Raw genomic sequence first — 23,198 nt, forward strand, 5'->3', positions numbered from 1 at the left:
AGCCAGGCTTGCTGGTCCAACATGCCCAGGGATTCCCATCTCCACCTCCCTTTCAGAGTAGATACATTGGCAATACATGCAGCTTCACATGCCTTCTCAGGAGCCAAAGTTGCTTTTTCTTTTTAACTTTCCCCAAATTTATTTAAAAAAAAAAAGCAGTGGCAGGAAATCTCTAGAACATGATCAGTCTGCTGGGATCCCCCTTTTATGTGACATCTGATTTCCAAACCCAGGCCGGCATACACAGCTCCCATCACACTAAGCAGGTGAGAAGCTGAAACCCTGATGAGCCCGTCGTCCAGCCTTCCTCAGTCTGTGGTCTGTCTGTGGACCAGCAATGATTGCCTGAACAGCTACCATGGCTGCATTAATTGTCCTCTGTAGCTCTCTGAGCTCTTTGTGCAGCGACTGAAGGATCTGAGCAGATTTGTTGGAGATGGGGAAGAGGAGGGGAAGGAGGGGGAGGAAGGAGAGGAGGGAGAGGAGAGGGAAGAGGGAGAGGAGAAGAAGGGGGAGAGGGGAAGGAGGAGAACTGTGGTTGGTTCATAAAGTGAATAAAATAAAATATATATAAAAAACAAGCTGCATCTCTAGTGGCAAAGCCAAGAATTTGCTCGTCTAAACAACAGGTGAGCCCTCTTTGGTCTGATTCGCTTCAGCAGCTGCATCCCATGTTAGACGCTCCTGAGCCAAAGGACGAATTGCCTTGAGTATTCCAAGCAATCATCGTGACTCTGAGTCTGAAGGAGGTTAGCCAGACAGAGCCAGGACACCAGCCTTAAAATCAGGGGGGCGTTTGTATTCAGGTTGACCAACGGCTCTGCACGTTTAGCTGTGTCGTCAGTATTTTTCCTGTTACCGGGTAGGAAGCCCTTTATTTGTCAACATTATCTCCATGTTCAAGTCTAACAATTGCTTCTTGCCCATCCTGAATCTTTAAAGGACAGTTAACATCTCTGAATCAGTCTTTGAAGAGCTTTGGTCAGTCACTGCTGTGGGTGTTTCCCAAGTTACCTCCGTCTACAGTCTGATTTTCCGGTCTTCAAGTCAAACAATGAAATTTCTAAATTTCTAAATCATGGAGTCTGTGAGGTTGTGGTAGTTCTGGGCCCTGAACATGGTCTCTGCTGCTTGCACTAGCGGCCTGGACCCCCACCAGGACAGGAGAAGCAAGGTAGGGTGGGCCAAAGTTTTTTTTTTTAAAGAGGTCACAATCCAGCTCGAAAAAGCTCCTGGTGGCATTCTGAGCTGCTCAGTCACAGCTGAAATTTATGCCTCTGCACTCATACAAGGGAAAACCAAGCCCCTGATTTGTTCAAGTCTATACTCACAGTGTGGATTTCACTTCCTTACTGAAGTTGTCATTTCTATGAGCAGGATCTGAGAATTAGAAGGTGGACAGCCACGTGGAGCCATCTGTTCAGAGACAGTCTGTAACTTATGAGGGACAGAGACCATCATTCCCTTATTTGGGGGTGGCAGGGACGGATGGGGATTTCTACTCAGCTAAGATTTCTCTGGTCATAATTTAAAGATCAGAACTGTTTTCAAACTAAAGCTTGCCAGACTCTGAAAAGGTCAGCGGCCATGTATTCAGCGGCCAAACACGGGTCCTTGCCTTCCTTAGACTCCCAGCCACCTGGGATATATATCTTCATTAGTCACCAGCATCCCTCGGTGAATAAGACTACAAATGCAGCCATTGTGCTTTTATTACCAGAAGTGCAGTGTGCTCGTCCAACACAATCGTGTTCAGTTTTATGGCGCTATCTCTCTGCCAGGTGCAGAGCTTGGACACACAGTCAGTGGCCAATGCTGAAACGTGTCTGAAGATTGAGGGCGTTGTTAGGAGTCCATAGACTGTGTTTGTGGCACTCACAACGGAGAACTCACTGTGATTCATCCAGCTGATGCCTGGGCGCCAGCAGCAAGGACCAGTCTCTGCAGAACCCACCGTTGCCTTCACCTCTGCTGGCACCAGAGCCCTGGAGGGTGCCCTTCCCTCGCAGTGGACTCCATAAAGGCTGTCACCAGAGTAAGGTGGTGTCCCCTCACTTGCACTTAGGAAAAATGAGGACTGAATGCTAACTCCACAGCTTCCATCTCCCCCTCCTTTCATCCACAAAGTATTTATTCAGTGCCAGTCTTATGCCAGGCTAAATGAAGATACTGGAAACCAAACAAATAAGGTGCTTTCCCTACCTCTAATTTGAAAATAGAAAATTTAAAAGGTAGTGACTGCCGAGATTTGCTTAACGATGGAGCATCCAGGAGAAATCATATGTGTACTAATGTCATCAAAGTTGGTTCAGTGGGTAAGGACAATGCAAGCCTGACAACCTGAGTTTGATCCTTAGAACCGACAGGTTGGAACGGGAGAACCGGCATCTACAAGATGTCTTTTGCCCTACACTCGCTCGGGCGCGTGCACACACACGCGCGTGCGCGCGCGCACACACACACACACACACACACACACACACTAAATAAAGAAACGAATGTTAAAACATAGGAGCAAAAATGTCTGAGAACACAGGGGCTAATGGGAGGGAGGGAGAAGAGGCAGAGTAGTGAGTGTGGCGAGTTGCCTGAAGACTTCACTTGCACGCACACACGCGCGCGCGCACACACACACACACACAGTGTGATTGTGCTGTTAAACTTGCCAAGGGCAGACAATGTAGTTGAGGTCAATTAATGGGTCGTTGATGGAAGCAATATCCACTTTGCCAGTGTTAAAGGAAGCCCTGGTAATCAGGCACCAAATGTGGGCAAATTCATTCACTCTGACCTTTACCAACATGTCTCAAGGACCGGGCTAGTACTTCACTGAGAAAGAGCATCTGTCTCTGGAATGGGGAGGAACAGAGAGCTTCTTTAAAATGTCTTAATGTGAAAAGCAGATTTACTTTAGAAATTGGATATTGATGGAAATGAGTCCAAAAAAATGTTTGGGGAAAAAGTCATTGTACATGAACCAATAGTTCTCAATTATTTGTTTTCTCAAGTTCTTTGAGACTCTCACCAACTCCTATGCCCCAATTCCAGACAATAAACTATATAACCTGCTTTTTCTTTGTAGAAAATGGGGGAGAGATAGTGATACGTTGGAGCCCAAAGGAATGTCAGGGGTAGTGGAACTCACACAGAGTCTCCAAGTTGAATCTGATGCGCATCATTGAAACATTTCAAGACAAGCAATGCCATCGTGCTGAAAGGCGGTGCATGCAAAGGAAAGAAACTACATCTAAGCAAGGGCTCTCTGCTGTGGAGCCGTGTGGGGTCAACGGGACAGCCCTTACACACCTAAGCACAGCTCTCCATGACTGCTAGATACAGCATCGGAGACACCAGCCAAATCCATTCCCTACTTGTTTATATACGCGGCAGCCGACTAGTCTGCACTTCCCAGCCTTCTCTGCAGTTGGGTGTGGCAGCAAGGCAACAGACAGCAAAAATAAATGGGTCAAAATAATGAGTGACACCTACAGCCCTGGGTTAATTCCTCCACACTGTCTCCTTTCTTTGAGCTGAAGACACAGTTGTGATTGCAAGTCAGCAGCTAGAGACACTACCTCTAGGAATGTCCTGGGGATAGAGAAAGGGAACCCGAGGCCCTGTGTGGCCACACGGAGCAGAGTTGCTGATCCATTTGTCCTGGGATAATGTGCAGGCTCTTACTGCTTCTGTTACAGCAGACCCACCTTCGCTTCAAAAGAATGCAGTCTTGCTTTCTATAACTACTCCATTTTTTGCAATGATATCTTTCATACTTGTAAGCGTATGAAATAGCTACAATTGCCATGCTTGTGTCTTTGCTCTGCTGGATAGTTTTATGTCAACTTGACACAAGCTAAGGTCATCTAAGAGGAGGGAACCTCAACTAAGAAAATGCTTCCATAATGTGGGGCTGTGGACAGTCTGTAGGGCATTTTCTTAATTAAATGATTGACGGGGGAGGGCCCAACCCACTGTAGGTGATACCCATGCCTGGTAGTCCTAGGATGGGAGCAAGTGAGTAAGTAGCACCCTCATTGCCTCTGCATCAGCTTCTGTCTCCAGATTCCTGCCTCGTTTGAGTTCCTGTCCTGGCTTCCTTCAGCGATGAACTACAATGTGGATGCATAAACCACATAACCCCTTTCCTCCCCAACTTGCTTTTTGATCGAGGTGTTTCATTTCATCAATAGAAACCTTAACTGAGATACTTGCAAGCTGTTAATTTCATTTCTCACATCACCAACTACCTTCCAGAATTCAAAACTAGTCCTCAAGGGTCTTAGGAGATGGCTCAGTAGCACTTGTCATTCGGGAATTAGAACAAGGGTTCACATCCCCATAGCCCACATAACCATTGGATGGACAAGGCAGCCTACCTGTAATTCTAGCACTCAGAAGGCAGGAGATAGTGGTGGGGACTTTTGTGTCCTCGGAACGATCTAACCAGCTAGATTAGCCATATGAGTGAGCTCTGGGTCCAACTGAGAGACCCTGCCTAAATGAATAAGGTGAACAATGGTTAAGGGAGACTCTGTACATCAACATCAAGCCTCTCTATACATGCACATACATGCATTGATATACACACAAGCATGTATTGCACACGCACCACATGCATACACATGCAACGAATGAATTTTAGTTTAAAAATTATCTTTATTTGCTTTAAAATCAAAATTGCTCGAATAAATTAGTGCAATGAAAGAGAAGCTCTTGACGTTCTCTTTTTGATTAATGACTGTGACATCTTGAGTCAACTGCGATTAGAGGAGGCTGCAGTTGAAGATCGGGCAGCAGAAAAAAAAATTTAAGTATCCATTTCTCAGTAGTGACTCTTCCTGGTGAGTCACCAGAACATGACTCAGCCCTCACCCAGCAGTCACTCTTCCTAAAACAACCCAACTTCCTCAGTGGAAGCTGAGACCACCCTAAAAAACATCCAGAACTTTCTTGATGATTAGATGCCTCATTGTGATTCTTCCCTTCACAGCAAAACAATGTAACCTTTTGATTTTCTGTCATCTGAAATATTTAGGATCTTTGGTCCTTAAAAAGCCTAGCAGGAAATAAGCCCAGTGTGTCGTATCATTTCAAGGTATCAGACGTTGAGATATTCTAGATGTGATGTGACTGCTGCTGAAAAGCCATTAAGCATCTACCATACACAAAGCCTTGTCTTACCATCCCTTCCCTGAAGTGAGCTCTCATGATTGACAGGTAGTGTCACCATGGAAACACTTCCTGGTGTGTCTCTGAGGGTGTTTTCTGAAAGGTCTAACTGAAGAAGGGAGCCCCTCTCTGGATGTAGGTGGTTCCAACCCACTGGCTGATATCCTGGATGAATTAAAGGAAAAAGTGAGGTAGACACCAGCATTCGCTGGTCTCTGCTTTGTGACTGCAAATATTATGTGACCAGCTGCCTTGAGCTCCCTGTTGCCATGATGGACTGTGCCCTCAGATTGTGAGCCAGAATAAACCTGCTTCTTTCTTTCTTCCTTCCTTTCCTTCCTTCCTCCTCTTCCTCCTTTCCTTTTTTCTTTCCATTCTTCCTTCTTTCCTTACTTTCTCATCTCTTTCTTTTTTTCATTTTTGTGTTTTGAGACATAGTTTCTCTGTGTAGCCCTGGTTGTCCTGGAAGTCACTCCATAGACCAGGCTGGCCTTGAACTCAGAGATCTGCCTGCCTCTGCCTCTGCCTTCCGAGTGCCAGGATTAAAGGCATGAGCCACCGCTGCCCAGCTCCAACTCTTCATATGCCAGGCATAAAACTAACCAATAAAAATTCATGACTAACTACAATGAGATCTACAGGGTATAAGTAGACTTTTTTATCTGAGCATCTTGGAAGGAGAAATTAACTTAAAGTTTTGAGGAAGAGGCCACAGCTGGTCAACATGCAGAAGATAGGAGGCTGTAGTGCTCTAAACAGGACGTCTATAGCAACATTCCTACTGCCAAGGCTCGGGGATTATCATGCAAGAGGGAAGGTTGAAAGAGCCAGGGATAGTGGATGTCTACAACGACACCATTGTATTCAGTCACGACAGGCTCCTCGAATGTGTGAGCTCACCAGTGAGACTGTATGCGTAGGATCTGAGCAAACGTGAGCCAGTCAGAAATCCCAGCGTGGATGAAGCTGGGTCTCATGAAGTCTTGTCCTGAGCTGAGGAACCATTGACAACGGATGGCTCTTGAAGGAGGGAGAGTTAATTTTCTCCAGGGATATTGTCTCTGAGGAATTACTCGTGCTCATTTAGATGACCCTATACCCCATACAAACTGGCATCGCTGGTGAACTCCAAGTTTAAAAACAGAGTGCAAGAAGTTGGGAGGAAAAATTGGTGGAGAATCAGAAGGGAGGGGGTGGGGGACACATTTGATTAAAGCATATGAATGCACAGAATTCTCAACAACAAAAAAAAATACTCCCCTCCAGGAACTCTGCACCCGTTCTAAGTCCCACGAAGAACTTCTCAGACTCGTTCAAAGTCGGAAGTATACAGAAATTCAGAGTTGAGTGAAGTCCTGACTAAGAGCTGGGTAACGTCCTGACATGTGGCACAAGGTCTTAGCTGTCACAGGAAAGAGAGAAACCCCATGGGCCTACATTTTATACTGTACAGCCACACTCGCTTCTCAGAGAAGCAGAGCAGCCGTTAGAGCTCTTACCTCTATGAAATCCTCAGGCTGAAAGGAGACTGAGCTCCTGTCTCCTCCCGCCTATATCCCCCTCTCTGCCCAGCCTGATCACTTCCTGTCTGTCTGCACAGACCTCCCGACCTCTACGGTTAACTAGTGGCTCACTCAGCCCTCTGATCTCCAGGCGAGCTTTATTTGTTTGTGAATAGACAAAACCACCGTGTGTGTGTGTGTGTGTGTGTGTGTGTGTGTGTGTGTGTGTGTGTGTAGGTCACAAGTTGATATCTGAAGCCGGGCATGGCAGCACACGCCTTTAACTCCAGCACTTGAGAGGCAGAGCCAGGGATCTCTGAATTTGAGGCTTGAAGCTAGCATGATCTACACAGGGCGTTTCAGACCAGCCAAAGCTACATGACGAGACCCTGTCTCAAGAAAGTAAAGGAAAACAGAGGTTGACATCAGGTGTCTTTCCCAATTACTCTCCAACTCGTGCTTTGACATAGGTTCCCTCACTGAAGCTTACCAGTTCATCTAGACTGGCTACCTGGAATCCGCCCATTTCTGCCTCCCCAGCACTGGGGTTACAGGTGCACGCTGCCCCTATGTCTCTGGCTTTTCAGTGTAGATGCTAGATATCAAACTCAGGGCATCATGCTTGCATGGCAAACACTGTAACACCCAAGCTGTCTCGGGAGCTCCACTATGGCTCTTCTTGGCTCCCCTCACCCCGTCACCAAGTGGCATCTCCCACCATGTCTATTTCACCAGCATAAATGCTAGTCTCGGCTATTAAGAATGTTCCCTCCCCATTAGTGTAGACAGAATAAATTAATGATAAAACTGGAAGATGCTAAAAACAAAACAAGCAAAAACCATGCTTTTTCTTCCACTAAGTTTCATACGTTCCTACACTGGAGCAATAAAACTCAATGGACTTCATAGTGCTGAGCATAGTGCTGGGGTGGGGTGCTTACCTAAAATGCAGAAGCCCTGGGTGCAATCCCCAGAAAAGGAGGGGGAGAGGGATGGAAGAAACAAGAAAGGAGGGTGAAGGGAAAGAGGAAAGGAAAAAGGGAAGGGAAGGGGGAGGAAAAGGGAGGAAATCATTACACCCACTGCCTACAGAAGGTAACTGCTATCAAGCTATGTCGTTACTACTATATGCTTGGAACTGATTCTTTTTGTTTGTTTTTGTTTCTCGAGACAGGGTTTCTCTGTGTAGCTCTGGCTGTCCTGGAACTCACTCTATAGACCAGGCTGGCCTCCAACTCACCGAGATCCACCTGTGGCTGCCTCCCGAGTGCTGGGATTAAAGACATGCACCATCTTGAAGTGATAATGTGAACAGTGACAGAGAAAGAGGCCCAGAGTCCCACTCTGGCCTCCATGTGCACACACACCAGCGTTTTCAAATGCACGCACCACACACAGATAACATAGACACTGTAGAGAGCTGCGAAGAGAGCACCTTAAGATGGTGCTGGCTTCCGCCTTCTGCTAGCCCGACAGCAAGTGCTCTCTGTGATAAACAACTCCTTATTTGGTCAAGGCTGGATATCAGGCTTGCTTCCTCGTATGTGGACCTATCTGCTGTCGCCACATAGCTTACTGGGGTTGGCCGCCCAAGGGCCTTTTTAAGCTGTGGGCGGGCACTCCCTGGGGTCAGAAGATTTGTTCAAGGGTCCTGAATAAACTGCTTGGAGAAGAGTCCGAGTGTTGCGTCTTCCTTGCTGGTCGAGGTGGGCACGACAAGACACAGGAGCACTGAGGTTCTTGGTAACACATAACAAATTAATTACATTAAATTTGAAAAGATATCTTGGGAAGAACGGAAAGGAAGCTGATGTTCTTTCTGTGAGAGAACATGGGGGTTTAAGAATCTAAGTGACATCAGGAAATAACTGGTCTCTAGATAGATGTGTTGTTTGTCCTTAACATGATTAGTAACTACATCATTTTGGGCTTTGAAATGAAATGATTTCCCAGTGTTGTAAGATAAGTCCTGTTAGATAAAGTCTTATTTTTTTGTCTCACCCTTTTGTCCCCAGTGATGAAGGGAGCAGATACAACTCCTCCTCTGGGGAGGGCAAGTCAACTGTCCAAGGGTTGGAATTCTCCTTTTACGCTTAGAGTAACACTCAAACTCCTGGGCTGGGAGAGTTAGCATTTAAAGCTTATTTATTTATCAATATGTTTATTTATTTGTGCAGGAGTGTGTTATGAGCATGTGTATGAGCACGTGTATGAGCACGTGTATGAGCACGTGTATGAGCACGTGTATGAGCACGTGTATGAGCACGTGTATGAGCACGTGTATGAGCACGTGTATGAGCGTGCGTTTGAGCTATGATGAACCATGTGGAGGATGATTTGTGGTAGGCAGGCCTCTCCTTGACCACGTGACTTCTGGGGCTCAAACTCGGGTCATAAGGCTTGGTGGTAAACGTCGTTACCTGCTGAGTCGCCCTACCTGCACTGAGGCATTAGTGTTTTCTTGTTACGGCCTAAGGTCTAGCTCCCTGCAGCCGGCAGAGTGGGGGACAGAGGCGTGGTGCTCCAAAAGCATCAGCAGCCGGCTCACTCCGCCCATGCTCAGCTCCCTGCACGCAGAGCATGCTGGAACTGGTTCATAGGCTCACACAAGGCCTCCATGGGACTCCTTGCCCCCACAGCCCACGTCCTGGTGGTCACGCTTTAATCCGGGGCGTCTTGGCTGGGGCCGTTTGCCCTTGGATGACACTCTTGGCATCATCGGCTCAGAAAGCTGGGTGGGAACATCTGTTCCGCGTGGCGCGCAGCCAGTCTTCATTCCTCTTCCGTTGCATCTCTCTCCCTGGAATTCATGGTTACACGACGTTATACGGCACGCGAACTTTCTGTCTCCCTGCTGGAGTCTTCTGTGCCTAGAAAAGCAGCGTTCCCAATAGCACATTGCAATGAATTCATGCGAGAGTGAGTGACAGGATGGGTAAGCAGCAAGAAGGAGTGACAGGATAAAAGAAACCACAGTTTGGCTGTGTAGAGCACGGACTTAGAGTTTTTAAGGATACCTAGTTTTTATGTGTGCGTATTGTAAGGATTCAGGCATTACGCTGGCCTGCCCCCGTCGCCTGGCGGAATGCACTCAGGCAGCACCCTGGGCAGCCCAGGGTTCCACGACTACCAGTCTGCACGAGGTGCAAAAGACCCCTTTAAAAGGAAGACCCCTTCCCACTTTCTCTCTCTCTCCTTCCCTCTCTCTTTCCTGCTGTTCCATCTTGTCTTCTGCCCTCTCTCTGTCTCTGTGTCTCGTTACCTCTTTTCTCTTTCTCTCTTCCTCCTTTCCTTTCTAATAAAACTTCTCACTAAGCTCTGTCTGCCTGGTATGTTTGTCCCCCGAGAATCCACCAAGGTTCCCCACAAGCATTCTTCCTGACACATATGAGCCTTTTTCTTACACACACACACACACACACACACACACACACACACACGCACACACACGTATGCAGTGTCTATGGGGGTCAGATGGTACTAGATTCCCTGGAACTGGAGATACAGAGTTGTTATCTGTCATGTGGGTTCTGGGAACCAACCGCAGGTGCTCTGTGAGGTGAGAGCAGCCAGTGTTCTTTTTTTTTTTTTTGGGAGGAGGGTGCTTTTTGGATAGGGGATTGTGTGTGTGTGGGGGGGCCCTGACTGTCCTGGAACTCTGTAGATCAGGCTGGCCTCGAATTCACAGAGATCCACCTGCCTCTGCCTCAGCAGCCACTGTTCTTAATCATGGGGTCATCTCTCTAACCCCAAGCATGGACGTTGGAGGTGCTTTTCTATCTACAAACTGTCCGAACTTCATCTGACTCATGGGATTATCATACAGGTTAAATAAAAAAGATGTGAAACAGAATAACCATTGTTTTCCCCTTGATCTAGCCCTCTTACCAAATGGATAGGGAACCAAAGATAAACTGAGGCAGAGGAACAATGTGTAGCAGCGTCTCTAATCTTAAGACTATCATTTCCAGGTAGAGAACAGTAAAACCTCTTACATCTGCATAAAGCTGTGCTTGACAGATATTAGAACTCTTTAACACATTATGCACTTTGACCCAGTTTTATTTCTGCAATTTAATTTTAAGAAAAATAATCTATGGGAGCAAAGGTTTAGCTACACACGTTTTTTTATATCCTTATTAATAATGGCAAGAATTAGAAGCACATTCAGTGTTTGATAAGGAACTGACTTAATGAACCACAATATGCCCATGTTATGTGATACTACATGGCAACTTAGAAGGAAATTGTAGAATATTTAATAATGTGAGAAAAAGCTTACATGCACTCTGTTTAAAAAGACAAACCTTACCAGCAAGTTAGGTAACTGGGGCTTGTCGCCAAGCCTAGTGGAGTCCCATGCTTCATGTCATGCACACACCCACGCACATAAACACAGACACATACATAATCTAAATAAATGCAAAATATATTTACCTGTGCCAAAGAATCCATTTGATTAAACTCATGGTAAAGTAATTGTACTTTCTGTATTTTTCAATAAATGAACATTATTTTCACAATTGGTATATTTATTTGTTTTCATTCATTCGTGTGTGTGTGTGTGTGTGTGTGTGTGTGTGTGTGTGTGTCTGGGATTTGAACCCAGGACCGTGCGCCTGCTATGCTAGGCTGGCCTACAACTGATGTTTGAAATTTTAGGAAGACAGCTTGCTGACGTCTTCATGGCAAAGAGTGCTACTACGTTTTGTGGGGAGGGGGGAATGAGAGGACCGTAAATTGGAAGGCACGTCCCTGGTCCTTTTAGGATGGATCTCTTACCTTCTTTGCTAAGTATCATGGCTTTATTTATCTGTTTTTGTTTGTTTATTTTTTTCAAGGCAGAGTCTCACTATGTAGCTCTGGACGTCCAGGAGCACACTCTGTAGACCAGGCTGGCCTCGGAATCACAGAGATCCTCCTCCTCCACCTCCTAAGTGCTGGGATTAAAGGCGTGCGCCACTGCGCCTCCTCAATGTCAAAGCAATCCCCTAAAGGCTTTGGCAGATCCCAGAGTACTCCAGCTTCACGACTGCATGTGTCTGAGCCTCTACATTACTGTGTATTAGCACATTTATCTGATGACCTTAGCTGTGTTGCATTTTTTTAAGTCAAACTGACTTAGAGCATTGCTCATTAGATTTAAGTACAGATGATTCATCATGTACAGTAAATCTATTAGATAGATCACTCTGTAAGATTCACCATTGTCAGCGTGGCAGGCCTGCCTGGAAATTAAGGATGAGAAGGGAAATTGGAGGAGAGAGATTCCTATCTGTGATTTGAAATTTAAACTTAAACAGCTATGGTAAGCATCTGGGCCTCAGCCAGAGAGAAGCAAGGCATCTGCCACGTGTCTGAGATGGCCCCTCTAACAATAGCCCAGGATCTCCTTTGGAGAAGGCGAATGCCTCGCTTCATAAGGAAAAGTAAGGTTCGCTTGTTAAAATACTTCAAGGAGTGTTTTCTTACCCTTTAAAAGACAGTCACCACGTAGCTTGGCTGCGTATGTGACCCGTGGAGCTAACAATGGTGGAGTCTCTGCTGGTTAAATATAGCTTCAAACCAACAGCGTGTTCAGCTGGAGGCCCTGGCTAACCAGATGTTGATCCACGAATAGTGAGTGAGCTCATCCCTGGTGTGGACAGTTATTCATCTGGGAGAGAATAATGAAAGTGAGACAGTCATTACGTCACCTTTTCCTGTACGTTCCCCTCCCCACCAGCTGACAAAGAAACGTGCGGCCAAGGTAGAGGGAGGCTAAGTCATGGTCTCACTTTCGTGGGTCTACGAAACGTGAGTCATGGGGATTATCCCGGCCCAAACGAAGCTTTAATGCACCGTTTGATCATCTACGTTTGCAGAGCTGGTTTTGGGAGGGTGCCATCTCCGGCTGGAGCATGTTGGTGGGAGACGTCCCTCCCAGAAGCACTGTCCTCACTTCCTTCCTAACCACACTTATCTCATGGTCCTCAGATGGCCACTGGGGAGGCAGAGATGTTTCTAGAATCATAAAAAATTCTGAATAATGGTGTAAACTTTTAAAATAATGCTTATGAGATCATGTCTTTTTTCATCTGAATGACTCATCAGGGCTACCTATCAAGCCACAAGTTCAAGCTAGGATAAAATTAATTTGTAGACAATATTGTAAAGATATATCACATTCGTTTATTATACATGTAGTAAAATGCACACTACAACACGTAACAAATAATTATACACGCATGTATGTATTTTTATCCCAAAGGCAGAGGCTGGAGAGATGGCTCAGAGAGTGTATATTGCTGCAGAGTTCATATCCCTAAAACTGCATAGGGTGGTCACAATGACCTGTGACTCCTGCTCTAGGGGATCTGATGCCCTCTTGTGGATTCTCAGGATACTGCACTCAAGTGCACAAACTTATGACCCTGTTACACACACACACACACACACACACACACACACACACACACGCTCACACACACACAACTTATGTGTAAGAAATCAGGATTATCTTTAGGAAGTTCACATTTAGTAATTAACAGCCCTATCCTACTGAATTTCGTTTCAGCTCCCCTCTGGACACAGGAGTAGCTCAGCAAATTAGCCGTGTCTTTAAAGGCCTCGACTTTCTTTGAGGATTTAGCCTGGCTTTGCTTTCCTTCTGTCTTACTACATCAAAACGACAGTAACTTGGTGAGTATCTGTGGGATCCTGGCACCAACTCCTCGCTGCCTGTAAAGTCGGGCGACCTTCCTAAAGGTGACCGCGTTAGCACACTCGAGGAAGTCTCGTGGCTGAGACTTGCCCAAAGATAAGGCCTTCATATTCTCAATTTCTGTCCTTTCCTCTCCCATGTTGACCCTGCTCTCTATCTGCCTCCTTCCACACAGGTTTTCTACTAAAAGCGCTGACGTGAAAACAGAGTTCCTGAGAGTGGTCCCCACACCCACCCTCTCTCGGTTCTCCCCAGGAGTCAGCATTGCCAGCCGTGAAACTCGGATAATGAGAGCACCAGTGAGTGGTCAGGTGGCTTGGCTGTAGCAGTGTCCCTGGGATAAATGAGACCCTACCAGCGTGTGTGTGTGTGTGTGTGTGTGTGTGTGTGTGTGTGTACACGCACGCGCGTGAGCATGGCATGCATGGTGTGTATGTGTGTGAGAGAGTGTGTGTGTTTGTGTGTGTGTGGAGTGTGTGTGTCTGTAGTTTCTAGAATCTTTTTTTGTTGTTTGTTTGTTTGTTTGTTTGTTTTTTCGAGACAGGGTTTCTCTGTATTGTTTTGGAGGCTGTCCTGGAACTCACTCTGAAGAACAGACTGCCCTCGAACTCACAGAGATCCACCTGCCTCTGCCTCCCGAGTGCTGGGATTAAAGGTGTGTGCCACCAGCGCCTGGTGAGTTTCTAGAATCTTACACACCGAATTTTGAGAATTTTTTTATTAAGTAGTAAGTTTTGGGTGGTTTTTCTCCCTCTTCTTGGTAATTTGCATTACTTGCATTAAAAACATAAGCATGTTTGTAAAGGAAGGAATAGAAATATTAAAATCCAACTTTAATATGGATCACTTACTATATTTTTCCAGAATAAATACTGACCCAGATTCTATTTACCCACTCCAGAGCAGTTCCCTTAGTGGGGAAATCACACTTTATTATAGCCCCGCCCTTAGAGAGTCCCTTCCCAGCCTCTGCACTTGCCTAGGTGACCTGCTTGGGCCAATGGGGCAACAGTAAATACGCTGTAAGCAGAGGTCTATAACACCTTCCTAAGATCCTGTGCTGAGCTGGGGATTAACGGACATCTTTCAGAAGACTTTCAAGTTTCTCTTGGTCAACCCAGTGTGTGTGTGTGTGTGTGTGAGAGAGAGAGAGAGAGTGTGTGTGTGGTATGTATAAGAGAGACAGTTTGTGTGTGTATGTGAGAGTGTATGTCTGTGTGTGAGAAAGTGTATGTGCTTGTGTGAGAGAGAGAACTTCAACAACTTTAATTTTTAAACATTTTCAAGATTGTGTGTGTGTATGTGTGTGTGTGTGTGTGTGTGAGAGAGAGAGAGAGAGAGAGAGTGTGTGTGTGGTATGTATAAGAGAGACAGTTTGTGTGTGTGTATGTGAGAGTGTATATCTGTGTGTGAGAAAGTGTATGTGCTTGTGTGAGAGAGAGAACTTCAACAACTTTAATTTTTAAACATTTTCAAGATTGTGTGTGTGTGTGTGTGTGTGTGTGTGTGTGTGGCTTATGTGTGCAGGAGTCCCCACAAGTCAGAGAAGTTGTCATATCTCCTAGAGCCAGAGTTACAGGGTGTTGTGAGCTGCTATGTGGGTGCTGGGAACTGACCCAGGTCCTCAGCAAGTGTAATCAGTGCTCCTAACCACTGAGCCAAGTGTAGTCAGTGCTCCTAACCACTGAGCCAGGTGTCATCAGTGCTCCTAACCACTGAGCCATCTCTACAAATTCTTTACCCCAGTTTGATTGACTGTTACCTAAAGGTTTGAAGAACATCAGAAAACTCTTCATTAACTAAAAAGGCATGAATTAATATACTGGTACTTATCAAAGTGGATATTCTTCTCAGTGGGCAGCCTTGCAAACCCCAGCACACACACAGAGTGTCTTCGACCTAGCTCATTTTTCCTGTCTACATCTACTTGTTGTAACCGAGAATCTTACACGGGAAACAGCTGACTGACTACCTCTGCACCTTGCTTCCTTCTTTCTTCCTTTAAACAGAGGACTTACTTTGAAACTTTTCCTGGGAGTATTTTTTTTTTTTTTTGCTTTGAGGCGGGCTTGCACGTCTCCCAGGCTAGCCTGAAATCTACTATGTAGCTGAGGCTGACTTTGAACTCCTGACCTTTGTGCTTCCGTCTCCCACGTGCTGCAATTACAGACTTGTGCCACTAGGCCAGACTTCTACAGCACCGAGGATAGAATCAAAGGCCTCATCCGTGTTAGACAAGTACTCTACCACTGAGCTACTCTCCAGCCCCTTGGGTGCAGTTTCCTTCACGTAAAAAGGAGAGTTAGAGCTAAGGTGCTTAGTTACTTTGTTGTGATACCTTTGCTTTTAAGGTATTGCCCCATCTTAGCATTGTCTAAGTAATTTTCCTTTTCTGCTCCCCTTATTTAAAGCCGTAGGCTTACCCTTTTCTTTCCTGCCAAGGCAGAGAGAAAAAGATTCTGAAAGGTTTTAGTGGATGAAGAGATAGATGGTTCTTCAGGCAACTTCAGGCAGCCCATGAGCCTCGCAGGAAGCTATGGACCTGATGACACCGAGACATCTACTGCCTGGGTGTCCTCAAACTCTCCAGCCTTGAGGAGGAGAGGGGACCCAGGGGACACAGAGGAGCACAGCTCCAGCTCAAAGAGCAGCTGTGACCCAACTGCAGCCATGTGGGGACACAGACTCTGTCTTCCCACGCCAGAAACGTGCCCCCCAAAAGGCTAGAGATCAAGATTTTTATATGAAATATCTCCATTTAAAGATGCCGGCTAAATTAAAATTAAAAATAAAAATAACACTAGGAGGACTGATGAATGTGTGAGCCGAATCAAATTTGAGTGTCAGGGCCTGTGTACTGTCTGCTTCGCATTATAAATTCCCTCAGAACTGGAAAGTGCTCACTACTCAGAAAAACCTGGTGATGTTCACAAGGACCTAGGCCATGAAGATGTCCGAGTGTACATAAACTCTGGACAGTAAAATCTGACACAACAGTCACTGAGCGCTGCAAAGAAAATAACTTCCCAAAGAATTCTCGGTCCTTATAAACATTACTGCATTTGTGTATATTCAGGCTTCTTCACAATGTATGTAGATTCAGGTTTCGTCATGACCTGTCCTAGATCTTTGTAAACATTCTGAGCTGGTCAAGGTGTCACACACCTTCAATCCCAGTATTCATGAGGTAGAAGCACACTGATCTCTGTGAATTTGAGGCCAGCCTGGTCTACATAGGGAGTTTCAGGATAGCCGGTTTTATGGCATGTCACACCATATGAGTTACCTCTGTTACTGCGATAAAAATACCATGACTGAAAACAACTAAGGAAGAAATTTTATGCGAGTTTATGCTTCTGGATAAGGGAGGCATAGCAGACGGTGGCCAGGGCAGGAAACTCAGCAGTTGCAACTCGTTCACACCCACAAGAAGCAGAGAGAGCAACCAGAAGTGGACGGAGGCTATAAATCCTCAAAGCATCATGCTTTCTCCAGCAGGGTCCGCCTCCTAAAATCCCGACATCCTTCCCAAACAGTGTCAGCAACCGAGGGCCAAGCATTCAACTACATGCTCCTGTGAGGGACGTTTCTCCTTCAAACGCCACACCCACTAGCTGAATGGAGGATGGGAAAGCCATTCTGAAGGATGAGATGGCGAAAACAAATGGACTCCACCCAGCGAAGACCTTCTTGTGTCACAACATAGCACAAGGTAGTAGGGCAGTTGAGTATGCAGAGTAGATAAGCAGAAGAGCCTGAACTCATGAGGCTCTTACTCCCATGACGGCAAACTAACAGCAGTCATCGTGGTAAGGATGCGAGAACCCTCATCAGCTTTTAAAGACCTCATCTCAGACTTCGCCTAGCACTGGAGAGGCAGGGGCAAGTGGATCTCTGGGTGTTCCCAGTCAGCTTGACCTACCTCAGCTCCAGGCTGACTAGAGCTGCATCGTGAGAGCCTCCGTATCAGCTACTTAGCTGTTGCTGTCATGAAATACCACGATCCCCAAGGAAACTTAGAGAAGAGCATTTGGACTTAGAGTTCCTAATGGTGAGAGTCTGTGGTGACAGAGGTGGCAGGCATTGATGGTTGGAGCTGCAGGCTGAGAGCTCAGGGTTCATGTCTTAGCAAGCATGAAGCAAGAGTGAATTAGGAATGACACATAGTTGAAACCTCGAAGCCCATTCCCAGGCACAGAGCTCCTCCAGCAAGATCACAGCTTTCAAACATACCCATCTGAACCTAAGGTGGAACTTTCTCAAACTACCACATTCAACCCCACCCCTGCTGAAAAAGAAAAATCCCATTACCCTGTTTTTCTGCTCAGCCATAAACGGAGCCCCTAGATCCCTTTCCCCAAGGCTCCTGGATCATCAAGGAAGAGAGGATGAAAGACTGTGTCTTAATCAGGGTTTTTATCGCTGTGAAGAGACACCATGACCACAGCAACTCTTAATAAAGAAGCCATTTAACCAGGGCTGGCTTTCAGATGTTTAGTCTGTTATAAGTCATGGTGGGAAGACAGACATGGTGCTGGAAAAGAAGCCAAAAGTCCTGTATCTCAATAAGCAGGCAGCAGGAAAAGAGAGCAACATTGAGCCTGGCTTGAGCTTCTGAAACTTCAAATGACACATGTCCTCCAACAAAGCCACACCCACTCCAACAAGGCCACACCTCCAATAATGCCACTTCCTATGGGTCTATGGGGGCCATTCTCATTCAGACCACCCCAGATTTTAAGAACCAGAGGTCAGGGAACGCTGCTGTATGAGAGAGTCCTCTGGAGACAGCAGGGCCATGGAATTCTCAAATTCATAGCCGCTGTGGTTGTCTGGACAAGATCTGCTCAAGGTCAAGGCAGTCAACATTCCACCACGAGGTGTCACCTCTAGCTGAGGAGCTGTAGGCATCTGATGGCTGCTGAGAGAGAGAGAGAGAGAGAGAGAGAGAGAGAGAGAGAGAGAGAGAGAGAGAGAGAGTCCTCTGGTTGATGACTCCATCCAAATGCATGTATGGACAGCATACATTGGATTCAGTAAATTATTGTGACAAGGAGGGGACATGGGTAGGATCCAGGAAGAGTTGGAGAGATGAAGTGGGGGTGTATATGATCAAAATTCACTGTGGGCAAATATGAAATTCTCAAAGAATTAATTTTAAAATATTATATTTTAAAAAACACACCTCCCGACACTGTTGGCCCAACCTATGAACTTTGGAGCCCACGTTCATCCATGGCATGCAGCCTTCCTTCTGTTGGCAGATGGGGAAGGAACAACATAGCTTGTGTTTCCTTCTTCCTTATAAGGGTGTTCGGGCCCCACTGTTAAGATATGTTTTACATGTATAATATAAATTTTAATTACATGTAATTGTGAGATATAATTGCATTTTTCCTCCTTCTTTTTCTTCCAACTCTTCTCATGTACCCCTCCCCTTGCTCTCTCTCGTGTTCAGATAGATAGATGGATAGATAGATAGATAGATAGATAGATAGATAGATAGATAGATAGATAGATAGATGGATGGATGGATGGATGGACGGACGGACGGACAGACAGATAGACAGACGGATAGATAGATAGATAGATAGATAGATAGATAGATGGACGGACGGACGGACAGACAGATGACTAGATATACAAATACAACCTGCCTAGTCCGTAAATGTTACTTCCATGTATATGTTTCCATGGATACCTTTAGTATTGGATAGCCCATGGTGGGTGGTGATTTGAATGATAACGCCCTCAGAGGTTCACATGTTTGAATACATTAAAGACAAACATCAAGCATCTGTCATCCAGCCATTCTTTATATACATAGTTTCATTTAGTGCTAACAAAAGTCCTATGAATTTGCTGTCATTATTCTCCCTAATGTACACAATGAAACCACAGTTTACCCAACTACAAACTGTCATTCAGATGCACGGCTATCTGATTCTGAAAGCTGTTTGGGATGAAGCACACTAAGCAGGACCTTTAAAAAAATATAAGATAATCATAAAAGGAAATACTGAACATAAATCTTGAGAATGAGAGGCCTTCTTATGCAGAGTCTGCGTGCTTTGGGAATCAGCACAAAAGTCTTCAAGTTTGGCTGTCACCCTAATTCCTAGAGAAAGGAGCCAAGTATCCAAACATCAAGTTCTCTTGGCCAGCAAAGAGATGTGGCAGCTATTCTAGACAGCCCACTCCCAAGGACAAGTTTGTCCCGTGGCTTCTTCAGCCCGAGGAACTGGAGGGTTCTTTTCGAGTCGCTGGGCCTCCTTTCTGCGTTACAAAGGTCTGTGGATACAGTTTCTGAAAGAGGGGCATCCTTTGAAACGGCTCCCAAGGACTGAGAATACCGCTCCGACAGCGCTGAGTCTGCCCAGCCTGGATGGAGACCTGAGTTTGACTCCTGGTGCTTGTATCAATTAAGCATGGTGATGCACACCTGCAATCCTACCACTCATGTGGAGGAGGCAGAAGGATGGAAAGTTCAAGGTCATCCCCAGCTACATAGCAAATTTGAGGGCAGCCTGGGCTTCCTAAAACACTGTCCTGAAAAAGAATAATAGTAAATTACAATGGGCTTCTACAGCGGCATACACATTTATTCTAAAAACTTTCACAGGCTGGGCATGGTGGCATACTTCAGTCACAGCCCTCAAAACACATGGCATGAAGACTGCTGTCCATAGGGGACCTCAGTGCCAGCCTGCTCTACAGAGCAAGTTTCAGTTAGGCCACACTGGGTTCAATCTCTTGGAAACAGACCTGGAATCTTCACAGGACTGCTGCCGCATCAGTGTGTTCCCAGAGTATGAACTAGAAGTCCAGTTCATGGTGCAACCTTGTGAAAAGCCTTTGAGAGAGGGGGGAGCCATGAGCGTTCTGTCCTTATGAGTCATTACTGAAGAAGAGTATCACTTTGTGGTGCTTTGAAAGAAGATGACCCCCAAAGGAGGTGTGGTGTAAAGAGAAGTCTTTTTCTTGCCAGCAGCTTGGTTTCCCCCCCGCCATTCGCCTGGGCTCTGCAGCGTTGTAGCCCCCAAATAACACACAAGACACTGTATTAATTATGAAGCTGTTGGCCTTGCTTGTTTCTTACTGGCTAGCTCTGACTTAAGTATTTATCCCATAATTGTTAATCTAAGTTTTTCTCTTACTGGAGAAGTTTCCAGGCTTCTTATCCCTATGGTGGTTATATCTTGACTCCCTGTGTTTCTCCTACCCAGAGTCCTCCTGGACTCCTAGTCCCACCTATCTTGCTTCCCTATTGGCCAACAGTGCTTTATTGACATATACACAGGACTTCCCCAATATCATGGCCTTGTTGCAGTAGGTGTGCTTTTGTTGGAGGAAGTGTGTCACTGTGGAAGTGGGCTTTGAGATCTCATATATGCTTAAGCCAGAACCAGTGTCTCAGCTCACTTCCTGTTACCTGCAAGATACAGAACTCTCAGCTCTTTCTCCAGCACCGTGTCTGCCTGCACGCCACCATGTCCTGCCTTGATGAAAATGGACCAAACCTCTGAAACTGTAAGCCAGCCCCAGTGCAATGTTTTCCTTTATAAGAGTTGCTGTAGTCCTGGTGTCTCTTCAAAGCAACAGAAACCCTAACTAAGGCACACTCATAGGTGGGTTTGGAGGAAGGTGTCTAGACCTGTCCCCTCATCTTCACCAAGTTAGGAGACAGAAACTATGCCTCAGCAAATTTGACCCCTTGACCTTTGGCTCCACAGCTTTGGAAATTATGAGCCACATAAGCTTCCATCTTAGAAGTCTCCCAGATTTGCACTCTCTGTGGTAGCCACCGAACACATGCTAAGACAACAGCTTTCAGAAAGTCACGCTGAAACAATCCCAGGGTCCTCTGCCTGAGGAAAGCTTGGTGACTGCCACAGAAATCAAGGACAGTGGTATGGGAAAATTGAAATATAAGAAAACTAGGAGCTGGAAATACAGAATTTTTCTTCACCCAAGGGTAGAGATCTGTCCTGAGACACTGTGCTGAAAAAGAATAACAGTAAATTACAATGGGCTTCTACAGCGGCATACACATCCGTGTTGCTCCTGGCTCCTGTCAGAGCTTTGCTGGGCAGCGAGCAGTATTTATTAAAGCACACAGACCACAACAGAGCAAGCGGCACTTCAGGAACGTGTTTCTCATTCATATTTGGCTCCCTGTACATCATGTTCGCAGAGAAAATATGTTACCAAAGGAAGTCAAGGGTGACTTCAGTTCAGTGTGAAGTCATATTTCATACTGTCGTTAGACTAACCAAAGATACAAAGTCATCTGTACAAAAAAGATTTCTCAAGGAGCTATCATTTGCTGGCCAGTGTTTCTTCCTAATGAGACAACTGAGCCATTGGGTGGTCACTGGCCCAAGGAAAGTGTGTGATAACAGTAAACAGGGAAAATAGAAACCTTTTGCAGCTTTTCCTTCAAAAGGTAGCACCTTGGAATGATGATTGTAAAGCAGTAAGCACGCGCACACACACACACACACACACACACACACACACTATCTACCTTACTTACCAGCTAGAAATGTCTTCCTCTTGTCTGGCGACAGAAGAGATTACGGACCAGATGTGGTGGTGTATACCTTTAATCCTAGTACTTGGAAGGCAGAGGCAGAAGGATTTCTATTATTTCTAGACCTGTCTGGTCTACACAGTGAGGACAGCCAGAGCTACCTAGGGAGTCCCTGTTTCAAAACAATAGAAAATAAAATAATAATTGAAAAAAAAAGACTATAGAGATGGCTCAGCAGTAAAGACCACTTCCTGCTCTTCCAAGAGGACCCAGGTTCTATTCCTAGAACCCAAATGGCAGCTCACAATTACATGTAACCCCAGTTCCAAGGGATCTATTGCCTTCCTCTGGCCTCTTCCCACACCTCATGCATGCTGTGCACAGACACACACAAGGATGAAACATCCATGCACATAAAATACAAACAAATACATCGCATTTTAAAAGAGAATCTAGGTGTGGTGCTCGCCTTTAGTCCCAGCACTCAAGAGGCAGAGGCAGGAGGATCTCTGTGAGTTGAAGGCCAGCCTGGTCTACATAGCCAGTGCCAGCACTGCATTGAGAGACCTTGTCTAAACAAAAACCAAAACAAAAAATAAAAATAAAGAAGTGAATGGTACTAGCCTGACCCGGTGTGTCCCTGAAGAAGAGAGGCTGACCTTGCTTCCAGGCTGAGCACCAACAAGTAAGCAAGAGCCAAACCCTAGATGGGATTAGAGGATTCAGTAGCATGGAAGAGCTTTGTCCCAGCAACTAAGTAGAATTCTAGATAAACAACAGAAATGCAGAAGAAATCCACCTGGAACCGCCATAGCTGATGGCCTCAGAGTCTCACATTCAAGCCATAATGGTGAGCTAGAGTCTATGCATCCAAGGGAGACACAAACATAGTTGAGAGAGATTGGCGAAGTTGGGAGGCTTGTGCGGATAGGGGCAAATCCATCTCCATGACAATCTGCTTGGACAAAGGAGGAGATTCCTCCCAGCCCCTCAGTGGGGATCAGACTTTCTCCAATCCTATGCTGGCACTACCAATGCTTTGGAACCATCTGGAACCCTCCAAACCAAAAAACTATAGTTGATACAGAAGAAGTACAGATTATGCTTGAGCTAGGTCTCAGCCAAGAACACTCACCTAGCATGCATGAGGTTCTGGGCTCTACCCCTAGTAATGTATCTCCACCAAAGGAAAGAAGAAAACTGCTGTATTTCTTGTGTACCTGAAGCTGTGACCTAAGGTCCACACCCTCCATGCGTGTAACACACAGCAGCTTCCTTGAGAGTTTGCTCC

General features: G+C 45.8%; 1 pseudogene; it reads right to left on the reverse strand.

Annotated features, from left to right (window-relative positions):
• Positions 1 to 258: 258 nt before the first annotated feature.
• Positions 259 to 23,198, reverse strand: part of LOC101839223 — a 28,109-nt pseudogene continuing 5,169 nt past the window's right edge.

Source organism: Mesocricetus auratus, unplaced genomic scaffold, assembly GCF_017639785.1.
Source record: "Mesocricetus auratus isolate SY011 unplaced genomic scaffold, BCM_Maur_2.0 Super-Scaffold_100041, whole genome shotgun sequence".
NCBI lineage: Eukaryota > Metazoa > Chordata > Mammalia > Rodentia > Cricetidae > Mesocricetus > Mesocricetus auratus.